The 17448-nt window shown below is 47.9% G+C and overlaps 1 protein-coding gene across 1 annotated transcript in view; it reads left to right on the top strand.

The window, feature by feature from the left end:
* Positions 1 to 17448, top strand: part of RBM6 (RNA binding motif protein 6) — a 135553-nt gene continuing 118105 nt past the window's right edge. Inside the window, 1 exon segment of the mRNA XM_030569477.1 lies at positions 1 to 79. The gene's annotated coding sequence lies outside the window, so the exon portion shown is untranslated.

A 17448-nucleotide genomic window follows, 5' to 3' on the forward strand; every position in this document is an offset into this window, starting at 1 on the left:
AGGCGGCACCGCCCCGGAAGTTCCGGTTTCCTCTCGGCGCTGCAGCAGGCCTGGGGCGGCGGTTCCGTTGGTGTCTGAGGTGAGGGGGCGCCCGGTTGTGCTGGGGTGTTGGCTAGGGCGGGAGCCGCAAGACCCTCCCAACCCACCCCCAGGGCAGGCAGAGGCGAGCGGCACCGATCCGCTCCGGCTCCGTGCGCAGGCGAGGCCGTGCTTGCCTGGCGGCGGGGCACGCGGAGCGCGGGCGGGGCGCTGGGGGACTCGCGGGGGGCGGCTGGGTTCACGGCGGATGGGCGCCGAGCATGTGGGCTCCCGGCGGGGGGCGGGGCGTTGGGTGGGCGAGTCGAACATGTGGGGGGGGCGTTGGTCTGTGTGGGGGGGGTCGGACGTGCGGGGGGCACTGGAGGAGTGTGTGTGGGGGGGTCGGACGTGCGGGGGTCGCTGGAGGGGTGTGTGGGGGGGTCGGACGTGCGGGGGGCGCTGGAGGGGTGTGTGTTGTGGGGGGTCGGACGTGCGGGGGGGCGCTGGAGGGGCTGTGTGTGGGGGGGATCGGACGTGCGGGGGGGGGGCGCTCGAGGGAAGTGTGTGTGGGGGGTTATGACTTGCAGGGAGGGCGGTGCTGGAGGGAGTGGGAAGGTCGAGTGTCCTGGGGCAGTGCTGGGGGTTGGAGGTAGAAACCGGTGGGCTCCTGGCAGGGGCTACTAGGAGTGGGGGTTATTGGGCATTTGGGCTCTTGGTAGGGGGGAGGTGCTCACGGGGGCGGGGGGGAAGTTGGGCATGTGGGCTCCTGCTTGCGGGGTTTGTATGTGCGTGCGTGCGTATGGGCGTGGTTGTGGTGCTCAGAGTGGGGGCGTCGCGCACACAGGCTCCTGGTAGGGGGCAGGGGCACTAGAAGGCATTAATTATGTGGGTTCTCAACGGGGGATATGTGTGGTGGTTATGCAAGTTCTCAGGGGGTCTCTATGTATGGTGGGGTTTGCCCTTCAGGTCTCATTGGAGGAGGGGGTCATAGTGGGGTGATGGGAGGTTAATCATCATGGCCTTGATGAGGGCTCATGTGTGAGGGGCTTTACTGGGGATTAGCCATGGAGAGGCACTCTTGTTTGAGGTGTGGTTGTGGTGTGTGTGAAAGTATGGCTGTGGGGGGAGAGGGGGTCAGCAGGATTTTCCTGCTTGTGACATTTTGCGGGGGGAGACATCCATCTTTGGGTTGGGATGGGCATTCAGCTCATGGGGGTAGCCTGCAGGATTCTGGTTTGGGGGACAGGGTGGGACTTGAGGGGTCTGTCAAGAGAGTGCTCAGCCTCAGGGAGTTTGGTAATGCAGGGTCCTGGCTAGGAACGTGCCATTTTTGGGGAGGCAGTTGGCTATGGGGGATTCCAGCTGCTTTTGGTGAAGGTGAGATGATTACAGAGTTTGCAGTGGGCTTAAAGGGGTTCTCCTTGTGTGGGGTTCCTAGTCAGGGTGCTGTATGGTAAATTGCTGTGGAGCTGGAATGTTTCAGTTCATAGCCCTGGAGGTATTGGACCTGGAGACGGCATAGATAATTTTTAAGGGTTGAGTGAAGAAAACATCAGGGTGTATTAGTGCGTGAGGGCTTGCAGTGAAGCTGGATTGTGGCCCTGCTGGCTCAGTGTCTGTTGCCAGGCCAATTGGAATGTGCACGGATAAGATTTAACGCCTATTGTATGATGCCATATAATACGGGTGTTTCTGCAGTCTAACATTCATATTTATGATAATTGCTAATATAGATGTAAAGCTTGTATCTTAGGTTATATGAAACTTGTGTATGTTTTTGGAATGGCATGAACCATAGTCCTGGAGTGTCAGACTTTGTCTGCTTGATAAGCTTCTGTAATAGATTAACACTGCAGAAATTAAGTTTCATTCTGGTTTTTGTGGGTATGAAAATAGACTTTTGAATGTAACCTGAGTTTCAGATTAATGCAGCATTTCGATGGTCTGTAGATGCATTGAGCTGCCTTGTCTACTGTTAGTACCCATGAGTTCACATAATTTAGATGTGCAGTTGCTTTAATAATTTGGACACATGGTGCAATTGTGTACATATTAGATAATTGCACTCTCAGATGGCCAAATGATGAGTGGAAAGGACTGGGACTGAAAGAGTACAGTATTTTCTCTCCTGAACAGTGCTGAATACAGCAGTAATTTTATAAATAGTTTAATGCATAATTCGACACTGGATCTTTGTAGAAACTTATTGTCAATAGTGACATATCCTCTATGAATAGGGGAAGAATTTGAGTCTAACTCTGTAGCCCCAGTGCCTAGAATAAGTTGTAACACATGATGCATATGTACTGGGGGGAGAGTTAAACTTGTGTTCACACAAAAAATTCTACTTTTTTTGACTCTTGAGTAACTAACTGCAACTGTTTTTTTTTAATGTAGTTATATATGTAGAACCTATTGAAATGGGGTTGTATAACAGACATTTGAAATTGAGGAAATTAAGTTGTAGTTTGAAAAACCTCATTCTGAAACTTTTCTCAGAATTCCAAACCAATATTTATACTGCTTCCCTTACTATTGGGAGGACATTGCTTAATTGTTTCATGAAACAAACATGCGTTTTGTTTGTAGCTTAATTAAGTCTATTCTGTACAGCCATGTAACCTGCAGTTACACTTTTATTCTGTCAACAGTACAAGGGGATCTCTATCTGGTCTTGTGAGTTTGTATTTGGATCTGTGGCCTGTATAGTCAAGTCAGACTACTACTCTTTTTGGTGGAGCGGAAGTTATGTCTGTAGTTAAGGTTTTTATCATTTGTTATGGTAGTACCCCAGGGCCTGATCAAGATCAGGGCTCCGTTTTGTTAGGTACTGTACAGACATACATGAAGAGACAGTCTCTACCCCAGAGAGCTTGCCATCTTTAAAAGATAAATTGGACAAAGGGTCAGTGTGAACATAATCTGGACTGTGGAAAAAGTTGATCTGATATCTTATTAGGACAGCATCATCTTTGAACAGTATTGGGACAGTGAATGGGATCAAGTGGGGTATTAAGCCCAATATAATTTTCTAAATGGGGGACCAAAAATGGAGGGTAATATAGATGATATGGTTTCTGCCCCATACTGGACGATGGTGAAGGCTGTTTTTCTAGCTTTTTGTAGTGGATCATGTCAACAGTGTTGGGAGCCCTAGCTTAGATTGCTCTCTTTTTATCTTTCCTGAGCATAAAGTCTATTACAAGAATCTGAAAAGCAAGTGGGAAATCATCGGTTCACTGTCAGACTGGGGAGGATGGAGATATACCTCTCTCATAGAACTGGAAGGGTCGTCATTTCCAGCCACCTGCCTTCACTAGCTGGACCAAGCATGATTTTTGCCCCAAATCCCTAAGTGGCCCCCTCATGGATTGAACTCACAACCCTGGGTTTAGCAGGCCGATGCTCAAACCACTGAGCTATCCCTCCCCTTAATGTATCTAGTGGGGTCCTGCAGGGGTCTGTCCTGGATTCAATACCTATTCAATATTTTCATGAATGATTCAGATAATGGACTGAAGAGTGTGTTTATAAAATTTGCGGATGACACCAAGGTGGTAGGGGTTGCAAGTATTTTACCCTGACAAATTGGAGAATTGGTCTGAAATCAACAAGATGAAATTCGGTAAAGACAAGTACAAAGTACAGGTGGGCTGTGTCTACACTACAGACCTTACAGCTGCACTACTGTGTAGCTGCTCTCTGCCAGCAGGAGAGTGCTCTCCCTCCGGCATAATTGCATCACCCCTAATGAGTGGCAGTAGCTATGTTGGCGGGAGAGTGTCTTTCCTGCTAACATAGCACGGGCCACACAAACGCTTCTGTCAGTGAAACTTTTGTCAGTCGAGGGTGGGTTTTTTTTTCACACCCTTGACTGACAAAAGTTTTGCTGTAAAAGTGCTAGTGTAGACAAAGCGTTAGGAAGAAAATATCAAATGCACAACTACAAAATGGGTAGTAACTGGATAGGCAGTACTACTGCAGAAACGGATTGGGATTATAATAAATCACAAAGTGAACATTAACCTTTTTTGTAATTACATCACTTGGTTGGCATGTCATTCTGAGGAGTTGACACCCTTCCTGGGAGTACCCATAGTTGTGAGGCACTTTGCTACCACCTACACTTAGGACTGGTCTACACTGGAGGGGTGTGGGATCGATCTAAGATAATACGCAACTTCAGCTATGCTATTCGCGTAGCTGAAGTCGAAGTATCTTAGTTCGACTTACCTGGCCGTCCTAACGGCATCTAGTTGACTGCCACGGCTCCCCCATCGACACTGCTTACTCTCTTGCTGAGGTGGAGTATGGGCGTTGATTCATGGGTCGATTTATTGCGTCCAGACGAGACACAATAAATCGATCCCTGATAGATCGATTGCTACCCGCCGGATAGGCGTACGCTTTGTGTGAGGAAGCCTTGTCTTAGCCTGCCAGGGATCAGCTCCCCAACTCCACCAGCAATGGGTGCATCTCCCTGCAGTATTTACTGATTCACTGCTTCCAAAGAAGCAGTACTTCCCAGCTTACCAGTTTTACCTTAGATCACTGCTCCACTTAACTCACAGCACTTTGATCTATTATAGTGAAATCAAGGGTGTGTTTATTTAATGAAGCATAGAGATTCAAGTAATAGTGAATGAAGAATTCAAAGATTATGTGTAAAATAAGGCTGTGAAGCGATTGAAAGGATTAACCATGTGATTGGATGTTTTCCACATTTTCAAATATATTGATTTCAATTACAACACTAAATATGAAATGTACAGTGCTCACTTTATTTTCAATTATAAATATTTGCACTGTAAAAATGAAATAGTATTTTTCAATTCACTTAATACAAGTACTGTAGTGCAATCTCTTTATCATGAAAGTTGCACTTAAAAATGTAGAATTATATACAAAAATAACTGCATTCAAAAATAAAACAATGTTAAACTTTAGTGCTACAAGTCCACTCAGTCCTACTTCTTGTTCAGCCAATCAAGTTTGTTTACAGTTGCAGGAGATAATGCTACTTGCTTCTTGTTTACAGTGTCACCTGAAAGTGAGAACAGGTGTTCACATGGCACTGTTATAGCTAACTGTCATAAACAGATAGTTAAGGGTTAATGCCTCTTTTACCTGTAAAGGGTTAAGAAGCTCAGTAAACCTGGCTGACACCTGACCAGAGGATCAGTAAGGGGACAAGACACTTTCAAATTTTGATGGAGGGAAGTCTTTGTGCTCTTTGTTTTGGGTGTTGTTCGCTCTTGGGACTAAGAGGGACCAGACGTCAATCCAGGCTCTCCAAATCTTTCTGAATCAGTCTCTCGTGTTTCAAAATTGTAAGTAATAGCCAGGCAAGGCGGATTAGTTTTATTTGTGTTTTTTCAACTTGTAAATGTCCCTTTTTTGCTGAGAGGATTTACCTCTGCTTGCTGTAACTTGGAACCTAAGGCTAGAGGGGGTTCCTCTGGGCTATATGAATCTGATTACCCTGTAAAGTATTTTCCATCCTGATTTTACAGAGATGATTTTTTTTACTTTTCTTTCTTTAATTAAAGCTTTCTTCTTAAGCACCTGACTGATTTTTCCTTGTTTTAAGATCCAAGGGGATTGGATCTGGACTCACCAGGGATTGGTGGGGGGAATGGAGGGGGGATGGTTAATTTCTCCTTATTTTAATATCCAAGGGGTTTGGATCTGTGTTCACCAGGGAATTGGTGAAGCCTCTCAAGGCTGCCCGGGGAGGGGAAGGTTTTGAGGGGGGACAAGAAGTGATCCAGGCACTGAAATTCTGGATGGTGGCAGAGTTATCAGATCTAAGCTAGTAATTAAGCTTAGAAGTGTCCATGCAGGTTCCCACATTTGTACCCTAAAGTTCAGAGTGGGGAAGGAACCTTGACCCTGACTGTGCAAGATATTTATGTGCCAGGTGTGCTAAAGATTCATATTCAGCCTCAACCACCATTTCAGAGGACTTGTGTCCATTCTAATGACGGGTTCCAGTCAATAACGATCCAAAGCAGTGGAGATCAATGCAGTTCATTTCATCATCTGAGTCAGATGCCACTAGCAGAAGGTTGTTTTTCTTTTTTTGGTGGTTTGGGTTCTGCTGTTCCCCCATCTGAGTGTTGCTCTTTTGTGACTTCTGAAAGCATGCTCCACACCCCGTCCTCATCAGATTTTTGGAAGGCACTTCAGATTCTTAAATCTTGGGTCGAGTGCTGTAGCTGTCTTTAGAAATCTCACATTGGTATCTTCTTTACGTTTTATCAAATCTACAGTGAAAGTGTTCTTAAAATGAACAAGATGCTGGGTCGTCATCCTAGACTGCTATTACCATACGTGGCAGAATGTGGGTAAGCACAGAGCAGGGAGAGATACAATTCCCCCCCAAGGAGTTCAGTCACAAATTTAATTAATGCATATTTTTTTTTAAAGAGTATCATCAGCATGGAAGCATCTCCTCTGGAATCGTGGCCAAAGCATGAAAGTGCATACAAATGTTCAGCATATCTGACACGTAAACACCTTGCAATGCCAGCTACAAAAGTGCCATACAAATGCCTGTTCTTCACTTTCTGGTGATATTGTGAAAAAGAAGTGGGCAGTATTATCTCCTGTAAATGTAAACAAATTTGTTTCTCTGTGATTGGCTGAACAAGAAGTAGGACTGAGTGGATTTGTAGGCTCTGAAGTTTTACATTGTTTTGTTTTTGAGTGCAGTTATGTAACAAAAAATCTACCTTTCTAAGTTGCACTTTCAGGATAGAGATTGCACTATAGTACTTGTATGAGGTGAATTGAAAAATACAATTTCTTTTATTTATCATTTTTACAGTGAAATATTTGTAATAAAAATATAAAGTGATTACTGTACACATTATATTGTGTTGTAAGTTAAATCAATATATTTGAAAATGTAGAAAAACAGCCAAAATATTTAATAAATTTCAACTGGTATTCTATTGTTTATCAGTGCAATTAAAACTGCGATTAATCACAATTAATTTTTTAAATTGTGATCAGTGTTCCCTGTAATTTTTTATGCGCTTGTGCGGAATGAATTTGATATGCACCAATATGGAGGTGATGTTTGTTGGGGGTGGTGCTAAGGGCTTCGTAGTGTGAGAGGGGACTCAGGTCTGGGGCAGAGGGTTGCGGTGCAGGGGGGCTCTGGCTGGAGGTGTGGGCTTTGGGGTAGGGCTAGGGATGAGGGGTTCGGAGTTTAGGATGCAGGAGGGGGCTCAGGGCTGGGGCATAGCCTCTCTTACCACAGCAGCTTGGGGCCAGGCCAGGGGAGAGGTGCTTCTCCATGGCTGCTGCAGCTTCTGCTCTGCTGGGGGAGGGCACCTCTCCCAAGCTGTGGCAGCTCTGATGGAGCTGGGCTGGGGGAGGGGCACCTCTCCCAAGCTGTGGCGCCCCGCGGCAGCTATAGTGGGGTTGCGGGAGAGGCGCCTTTCTCTGGCTGCGACAGTTCTGGCTCTGCCGGGCTGGGGGAAGGGAGCCTCTCCAAAGCTGTGGCAGCTCTGGTGGGGCTGGGCTGGGCTGGGGGAGGGTTGTCTCTCCTGCCTGTGTGGCCCTTGATTGCCTGCTGCACAGTCATGCAACTTACAAGAAAATGTGATTAATTCTTTTGAGTAATTGCGTGAATTAGCTGCATTTAATCAACAGCCTTAGTGTAAAATAAAATTATAACATGCATTCTAGAGTGTAGACTTCATTAACAAAATAACCTTGTATCTAATAGAGTATTGGTCACCAAAAATCCTAGTAGTGCTTTACAGCCAATCTGTAAGGCTGAGACATGTACGCTGTCAGTTTACCTCACAGACTTTAAGGTCAGACGAGACCAACAAGATTATCTAGTCTGACCTTCTGCACATTGCAGGCCACAGAACCTCACCCACTCACCCATATAGTAGATCCCTACCTCTGGCTGAGTTACTGAAGTCCTCAAATCATGATTTAAAAAACTTCATGCTGCAGAGAATCATCATTTACATTCGTTTAAACCTGCATGTGACCGGTGCCCCATGCTGCAGAGGAAGGCAAAAAAACCCATAGGGTCGCTGCCAATCTGAGAAACCACCTAGGCGAAGGTTTCAGTATGTCTCTCTGTACTCCAAGCCTTTGTTTTTATTCAGAAATAGTACATCTGCTGCTGTTTGTTTCTTCTTGTAATTTCCTCTTAGATTTTGCAGTCCTCTCTGCCCCAGCTGGGAATGCACATGGAGATGTCAGTTACCTCTGCCTGAAAGGAACATTTTTGCGGTATGTCTCCTCCTGGTGACCTGCCTTAACTCCAGGACCTTAAGAACATATTTTTCAGTATAATACTCCTTAATATTATCCGTATGTACATTTCACAATGATTAAGATGCCCAGCGGCAGCGGTGTCTTGGTGGAGACTTCACATGCAGCTTTGGTAAACTATTATGCAGATATCCAACCCAGGGGATCCCTGTAAAACTATCTGCCATTTGGGACCAAGTGATCCCTAGGTCACAGATGTGTTAAAGGCGTGTCTTATGTAGGACATGGAAGGTAATTTTTCCACTCTATTCAGCCCTGATGAGGCCTCAGCTGAAGTACTATGTCCAGGTTTGGGTGCCACACTTTAGGGAAAAAATGGACAAACTGGAGAGAGTCCAGAGCAGTGTTCCCTCTAATTTTTTCCACCCATGTGTGAAATGAATTTTGTTATGTGCACCAATAAGGACGTGATGTGTGACACATCACCTTCCTATTGGTGCATGTAACAAAATTCATGGGGTGGGGCCAAGGGGTTTGAAGTGTGTGGGGGGGGCTTAGGGCTGGGCTAGAGGGTTGGGGTGCAGGGGTGTGAGGGCTCCACTTGGGGGTGCGGGCTCTGGGGTGGAGCTGGGGATGAGGGGCTCAGGGCTGGGACATAGGGTTGGGTGCAGAGGCGAAGGCTCTGGCTGGGGGTGCTGGCTCTGGGATGGGGCTGGAGATGAGGGGTTTGGGATGCAGGAGGGTGCTCTGGTGCCTCTCCTCACTGCGGGAGCTCTGGGGCTGCAGGATAGGTGCCCCTCCCTGGCCTCAGCAGGTCCGGGCTGAGGTAGGGCTGATCCAGCTGTGCCTGGATCCGCTCCGGCTGGCTTGGGCCACACCATTCTGGGGTTGGGCTGCACCGTTTTGGCAGGCCCTGGCTGTGGCAGTTCCAGGTCGCAGGCTCAGTTGGGGCCAGGGGAGGGATCCCCTGGGCGGGTTCCCTGAGTGCCTGCATGGTGCTAATAGGCTGTTGCACAGTCGCGCAGCATACAGGAAACTTAGGTCCAGAGGAGAGCAAAAAAACTATAAAAGATTTAGAAAACCTGATCTATGAGGAAAACTTAAAAAAAAAAAATTACGTTTAGTCATGAGAAAACAGGTGAAATGGGTGGGACCTGAAAACAGTTTTCAAATATATGAGAGATACTATGAAAATAAGTAGGCTCTTCTGAAAGAGAAATACTGTATCTTTGAAGTTTCATATCTGTCTGATCCATTGCAAATTTTGTACCTCCTCTGTCTATTACTCCCCCGCCCTCCGAAAAAAAAAATCTGACGAGACTGCATGCAGAATGTCAGATGAAATGAATCTTTTTCTGTGGAAGCTGATGGGTGGACAGTTAACAGCTACTTTTAGAATTTCTTCACACCACATCTTGTTACTTGTCTCATACTTGCCTTGAAGAAAGAAGACTTCTATCCCTAGAGAATATAACTATGCTTTAAATTGTCTGCATTATGTTATAAAGTAATAACTCATGTCTCTGGAGTAAACTGGCAGGGGTGGGCATAGGAAGTGGGAGCCTGAGATATCAGTGGCTAGAGGAAAAAGAAGGAAACTGGTGATAATCTCTGATCCCCTTCTGTGATGTATTGTGGGGGAAGTGTTTTTTAAACTGGACATGTCATTATAAGGGGGCTGATATGAGGAAATTCTGGAGAGATAAGGTAAGTGAGGTAATATCTGTCACTGGACTAGTTTCTATAGGTGAGGCAAGCTTTCAAGCTACAAAGAGCTTTGTCAGATGCTGAGAATTAAGTAGAGCAGTGATCTAAGGGGTTAAACTGGTAAGCTGGGGAGTATTGCTTCTTTGGAAGCAGTGAATCAGTAACTATTGCAGGTGCCCTGCAGACCAGGATTGGACACTCCAGGGAGATGCACGAAGGGCTGAAGGGATGGGGTGTGTCTGTTGCCAACCTGTAGAATGACAGCTGGGCCTGTGAGAGCTAAAGGGCAGGACTGGTTGCCGTGGCTGCTGGAGTTGGGGAGCTGACTCCTATCAGGCAGACACAAGGCTTCCTCACACCAAAGATAGGTGGTAGTGAGGTACCTCACAACCCTGGGTACCCTAGGAAGCATCACAACACCTCAGAATATTAGCTTTTTTTGTAATTGCATTACATGGTTCATGTTCACATGATGAAATTCTTACAGTAATGGCAAGGGAAGGAGGGTGAGCGTGAGGAGCAGTGCCTTGGACAGGTTGCTTCAGTCCTGCCCTTTCCTTTTTTTTCTCGTCCGCCGGGAGAATCAGGGGCTGTTGGTCCTTCGCTGACTCCCTCTTTTCTGCTGCCCTATTTGTCATTCCCTCCTGGGGCCTCAAAGGGATCATTCATCCTCCTTCACTTGAGAGGTCCCTTTTCTATGTCTCCACTAGGAAGTTGTGTGGGGAGGGAAGAGAATAAAGGTAACAGTGTTTAAAATTTTTATATTGAGTCCCATGTTGTGTTGTTCAGCTGGAACCTCCTGAATGTTGGTTGTAGCTGGAATGATGGCTGCTCTTTTTAAAGGAGTTATGAATCAAGGCTCTGTGGAATAATTGGACTAAATTCTAATGCAACAACTCTAAATTCCTCAACGTTAATATTTTTATTAGTGTGTAATTGCCTGCATTCCTGTCCCCTTCACATGCACTATGGCTCACAGTTGACAATGCTAATTGGTGTAAGCTCATTGATATTTTTAAGGATAGGATTTTTTGTTGTGCTCTCCAGGTGGCCTGGCTCCACTCCACAAGCCTTGGCTCCTATAATTTTCTGCAGTCTGCCTGGTTTCAGGGCCACCTCTCCCCTTTGGCCCTGTGTACATCAAGGATGGAGGGGCTCGCTTCAGAAGCTTATCTTTCCAGGCAGCCTTGCTTCTGGTTGTCCTACTGACTTCAGCTCTGACTCTCCAGCTTCTTGCTGCCTGTTGCCATGGACGCTGTCCTCACTGTAATCCCTACAGGGGAAACACTAGAGACCCAAAGGCCACTGCAGTCAGGGAGACAGAAAATATAGTGATGTGCACCCGGCTACAGCAGAATGGGAAATTGTGAAGCAAAAATGCTGAATTTTGTGGTATTTTCCTCCCCCACCCAAATGCCATGGCCAGAATCAGAGTCTACAGGCTCTGATTGAGATGAATGGGAATGTTCTCATCTCTTAAACCTGTTGTTTAATGCTATGTACTTTCTCAAGAGGGTATCAGTACTTTGGTTGCCAAGCAAAGTGAGGTCTAAATTCAATTGATGGTATTTTTCTGTCTGAATAATTTTGAAGGCTGTATCAGTTCAATTCCAAAGTTTCAGGGACTGTTTATGGTTATTACCACAACGTGTAACCCACTAACCCTCAGTTTCGCCCTATGACTATATGGTTGTTAATGGGCCTCTTTGCCTTGAAAGGAATCTTAGAATATGTGGCCAACTACTATCCTAAGCTATCTGTTCTACCTCTGTTACTCAGAGTACTTTTACCAGACCTGAAAGAAGATCCCTGTGTAGCTCGAAAGTTTGTCTCTCCTCAACAGAAGTTGGTCCAATATAAGGTATTACCTCACCCACTTTGTCTTCTAACATCCTGGGACCTACACGGCTACACCACCACTGCATAGGGACTGTGTCTAAATATCAGTAGGCAGAACTTTGTTGATTTTGGTAAAAACTTTGAATGGGGAAAATGGGGGACACAGATTAGCAGATCCAGCTGCTTCAATCACCTCTGTAATTGTAGAACCAGTTGCTGGCTGTCATCAACAATATTCCAACATAACAATATACTCACCCATCTCAGCTGTGCTGATTCTTCCAATATAGTTTCTAAAAATGTGGACATCCTAAAAGATTTCCCTCACAAAACAGAAACCAAAGAAATGAAAGTGGTGGTAGAGAGGGGGGATTGAAGGTGCACACAGTGCTCATGGCATGGAGAGAAGGGAGAAACAGGGACCTTGGCATGAGGAGAATGGGGAGGTGGTAACACACCAAACCTATGGCATGGAGGAACAAGGGGGAGATGGTATAGTGTGAGGGGGACATGAAGGACAAATGCCTGGTTTGTGGCAAGGGGAAAAAAGAAGGAGGCATACAAAACCCCTGCCATGGTGGAGAAGGAGGAGGAGGAGGAATGAAGGGTACACAACTCCTGAGGGGAGGGATGGCAGCCATAGGAGAACCTGGTATGTGCTCAATCTACAGAAGCAACAAAGTGTATAATCCTCTAGTTACCCTTGAGTCATATTTTCAAATTATCTTCACAATCATAAGGACAAGAAATGCTTTTTTAAAATGAAAGCTGAGATCCTGGTGTTTAGTTCTGTGGCAGCAGGTGAATTCAGTTCTTGTGGAATACATAGGATTCTGTTTTTATAAAGGCTCTCAAAAAGAATGGATTGGTGGTGCGTGGTTCTACCTCTGATATTTTGGTGAAACTTGTGCAAATGGGAGACTTGAGTACAAGTGCCTGTTCATCAGTTCATGTCAGCTGGACTCTACCAAAGCCTGACAGAGCTGTGCAACATCCACTGCTATGTGTGGAGCAATTTAATAATCAGCATTGGGGCTTTTGATGGGGCGAGGGAGACGTGAGTATGGGAAGTAATTTCACCATCTCCTGCTGTTTTCCCAGAGTGATGCTATTAATAGTGTTTGCAAACAAGAAACTGGATTTTGATTTAAACATGTTCCACCACTCTTCTTGTGAACGTAAAATAGTTATCAGTGAAAGTAGGGTAGCCACCGTTGTAGAATTTCATCTGGAAATTGTGGAGGAGAGTGAAGACTGAGTTGTAGAAGAGGGAGGAGGGGGAAAAGAACAAAGGGGAAGTTTATATGACATCAGGAGTTACAGGAGGGGATATACAGGTGTAGGGCAAAGAGACTTGTGAGCCTTAGTGTAGACTCACTTCTTTAAAGTTACTGATAATGAGACATTTGGTATCAGCACCCTTTCAGTGTGAGGAAGTTGAGCCAAGGCACTCAGGAGAATGATGGTACCCTTCAGCATTGTGTATAATGCAGGGCAAGAAGGAGAGCATTCAGCAAGGCCGTAATTTCAAGATCCCTTAATACTGGAAGGACCAGCTGCTGTCTACAGTAAATAGACTCTTAGGGCCGGTCTCTGCCCACAGTCCTCTCTGGAAGATGTATCCTTTTGCAGAGCTTGTTTGCAAAAATATAAAGATTAATCTTTGCATTTGTATCCAGTGCAACCAAAATTACAAATACAAAAACAAAAGAGTTCACTCAGCAATATCCTGTGTCACTTTAGAGGAGAATCACCTTTTCCTCTCCTTGGCTGTAAGTCCAGCTCCACTCTTGCTGTCCTTTTCTTCTTTTTGGCTTGGAGCGCTCCTTAGATTGTGTTCCTGTGGTTGTACCTCTTTGCACCAAGGTTATCCACAAGCAGGGTTTCTTCACCTGGTGGACCCTCACTTGTCCATTAGGCACCTTTGGACTGTGTTCCTTCAATAGATGTTCAAACAGTCATTCTCTCTGTTCATGTGCTTTAGGTCCTTTTTGGGTGGCCTTTTCGTTTTAATGTTTTCAGGATCTGTTTTTGTCTCTAACAACTTTTTGATCAATTCCCTTTTTCATCAGTTCAATTTCCTTTCAGTTTTTCCCCTTGATGCTCTCTCTCCTGTACATGAGTAGATTTTATTTCCTTCTACTTCCCTTCTTTAACCGTGCTCCCATGCCCAGGTTTATTTTTTTCTTCTTCTCCTGACCTGATGCCTTTCCTATTTTCCTTCTTTTCTCCTTCTCACTCCCTACTTTTATTCTCTGCTAGCTTATCATGTAGATTCTTCTCCTTCCTCCGTCTTATCTCTCGACCACCCTTCAGGTTCATTCTGAGCCCCTTCCCCAGCCTGAGCTGCGCTCTCATTGGCGCACTCTCTCTCTCTCTCTCTCCCATGGCAGTATTCTGTGCTGCTGTATCTGTTTTAGCAGGTGCTAGTGGTATGCCGAGTCTTCATTTATTCACTGTAGTTTAAAGTTTTGCATGCCAGTAATATGTTTTAATGTTTTTAGAAGGTCTGTATGTCTATATTATATCTATATATAAACTATTGTTGTACGTAAAGTAAACAAGGTTTTAAAAATGTTTAAGAGCTTAATTTACAATTTAATTAAATGTAGATCTTATCAATTTAGTGCAGTGGTTCTTAACCTGGGGTGCATGCAGGGCTTTGGAGCTGTGCTCCTGCTCCACTCCAGCTCCAGGCAAAAACCTGCAGCTCCACTGCTCTGGGGCTGCTCTGCGCTCCAGCTCTGGGCTCCGCTCCAAAGCCTTGGGTGCACGCATCCCCTGGGGGTGCAAGATGCCCTTTCTGGGCGTGCGAGACATGTTAGATTTTTTAGAAGGTAAATCATCGAAAACACAAATTAAGCATAGGCACATAAGTACAACTACTTTGTTTCATCAAACCTATGTATTTATTAACATTATACATGTTTTAATGATTACTGTAATATACAAAGTTTTCAAGTTTTTAAGGTAATTGTAGTGTAATTTTTTATAAGGGCTGTAGAGCCCTGGGACCAGGCCAGGAGCAGAGCCCTGGGCTGGCTGCCGGTACCCCAGGCCGGCAGGAGGGCTGAGCAGGGCCAGAACCCCAGACCAGCAGCGAGGTGAGTGGGGTTGGTGGCTGTATCCCAGGCCAGCAGCAGGCTGAGCGGGGCCAGTGGCCGAGACCCCGGCTGGCAAGGGGCTGGCGGCCGGAACCTCCAGACCATCCAGCGGATTGAGCAGGGCTGGTGGCCAGAACTCCAGACTGTCAGCAGGCAGAGCAGGGCAGCGACGGCTCCTGCCAGTTGGGGTCCTGGCTGCCGGCCCCGCCCAGCCTGCTGCTGGACAGGGGTTCTGTTCACCCAGGCTGGCAGTGGGCTGAGCAGGGCCAGGGCTGGGACCCCGGCTGGCAAGGGTCCAGTGGCCAGAACCCCAGACTGGCAGTGGGCTGAGCGGAGCCGTCGGGCAGAACCCCAGACTGGCGGCGGGCTAAGCGACACAGCTCGCTGGCGGTCTGGGGTTTCCGTTCACTGGCTCCTGCCAGCTGGAGTCCTGGCCGCCTGCTCCGTTTAGCCTGCTGCCGGCCGGGAGTTCCGTTCACCCAGGCTGGCAGCGGGCTGAGGGGGGCCGGGTGCCGGGATCCCGGCTGGCAGCAGCACGCCAGTAAAAGTTGGCTTGTGTGCTGCCTTTGGCATGTGTGCCTCCGGTTACCAACCCCTGTGCTAATGCAAGGGTCAAGATTACTACACCAGAGGCCACTCCCTCAAGCATTGAGGGTAATATCATAGTGCAGAGGTCGGCAGCCTTTCAAAAGTGGTGTGCCAAGTCTTCATTTATTTTCTCTAATTTAAGGTTTTGCGTGCCGGTAATACATTTTAATGTTTTTAGAAGGTCTCTCCCTATAAGTCTACAAACTATTGTTGTATGTAAAGTAAACAAGTTTTAAAAAATGTTTAAGAAGCTTCATTTAAAATTAAATTAAAATGCAGATCTTATCAGTTTAGTGCAGTGGTTCTTAACCAGGGGTGCACGCACCCCCTGGAGCAGGGCCAGTGCAAGGATATTTTGCGCAATAGATGAAACTTCCACCTTGCGCCGCCTCCCCCCCCCCATGAACATCAGTTCATTGAGGGGCAAATCCCGACGAGCCTTTATAGACCCAAGGGGCCAGCCATGCCCAGGGGCTGCTCCCCATATCAGATTTCCCCCATCCCTGCCCCCTGAACTCCCCTGGAGGGTGCACAGCCCCCACTCCTCCGCAAGCCCTCTCCACCCCACCCAGGTGGCCCCCACCCGAGTCCACTCACTGGCTTTGCTGGGCTTGGGCCGCTGCAGCAGCTCAGCAGGGAGAAGCTGCCTTCTGGAGGCACTGGAGAGCCAGAGAGTCCTGCTTGTGGCGACAGCAGCGAACCTCAGCCATGGAGGAGCCGTTGCAGGTGCAGGGGGGCAGCAGCCCTGCAAAGGCGGCGGCGCTGCTAGCGGGGAGCAGCTGTGCCCCCCCACTCCTCTTGCCCAGGCTGTGGCCCGGCGCCCCCCTGGGGGCTCCTGCAGGCTGCAGTGGATGTATGTGGGCGCCAGCCCCCATGTGTCCCCCCACCCCGGCTTCCCCCTTGCCTAGAGTTACCATATTTCAACAATCAAAAAAGAGGGGAGAGCCCTGCCCTATCCCTGCCCCATCCACTTCCTCCCACTTCCCACCCTGATTGCCCCAGTCAAACCCCCAACCCCCCCTGCCTCCTTGTCCCCTGACTGCCCCCTCCTGAAACCCCCCCAACTGCCCCCTTAGGACCTACCTGTCCTCTGACTTCCCTAACCCTTATCCATACCTGCGCCCCCAGACAGACCCCCAGGGACTCCCACGCCCCATCCAACCACTCCCTGCCCCCGATAGGACCCCCAGAACTCCCGACCCATCCAACCCACCCCCCGGACTGCCCCCTGGGACTCCCCATACCAAGCCCATGCCAGTCCGACGTTGGCGCCACATAGGGGCAAAACTCCATGTGAATGCTGAGGCAGTGGGACAGAGGGAGCTGCGGCAGGGGCAGGGGCAGCGGCAGCTCACACTTCTGGAGCCACAGAACTGAGTGCAGTGAGGGGGGAGCCAGGGGGTGTGCCTGTCTGGGCTGTAGCCCAGTGCCCCACCGGGGGACGGGGGACTCCTGCAGCAGATGCATGCGGTCGGTGGTCCCCGTGCACTCCACGGCTTCCCCTCTCGCTGTGCTTGGGCTCTGCGGCTCCCAGGAGTGTGAGGAGCCGCTGCCCCTCCCGCAGCAGGCTCAGGGCCCTGTGCCCTGCTAGCTCACACTCCTGGGAGCTGCAGAACCTGAGTGCGGTGAGGGGGGGAAGCCAGGGGGTGTGCCGGCTGCCGGCCCTGCTCAGCCTCTGCCGTCCTGGGGTTCCGTTAACGCAGCCGGCTGCGCACTGAGGTTGGTTGCCAGCTGCGCACGGCGGTAGGTTGCGGACCCCCTGTCATAGTGTTTTCCCCAGGAATTTAAATAATGGGGATGTTTGAATTTACAGGAAGAGTTGGAAAATGACTAAATTGGCAACACTGCACCAGCTGACGACTGGGGGGATGTAGGGAATGCTCGTGCTATCTAGCATCTCCCATCTGTTCAACTGATTGGTAATAGTCCCCGGGTAGAAAGTGTGTTT

This window comes from Gopherus evgoodei, chromosome 7 (genome assembly GCF_007399415.2).
Source record: "Gopherus evgoodei ecotype Sinaloan lineage chromosome 7, rGopEvg1_v1.p, whole genome shotgun sequence".
Lineage (NCBI taxonomy): Eukaryota > Metazoa > Chordata > Testudines > Testudinidae > Gopherus > Gopherus evgoodei.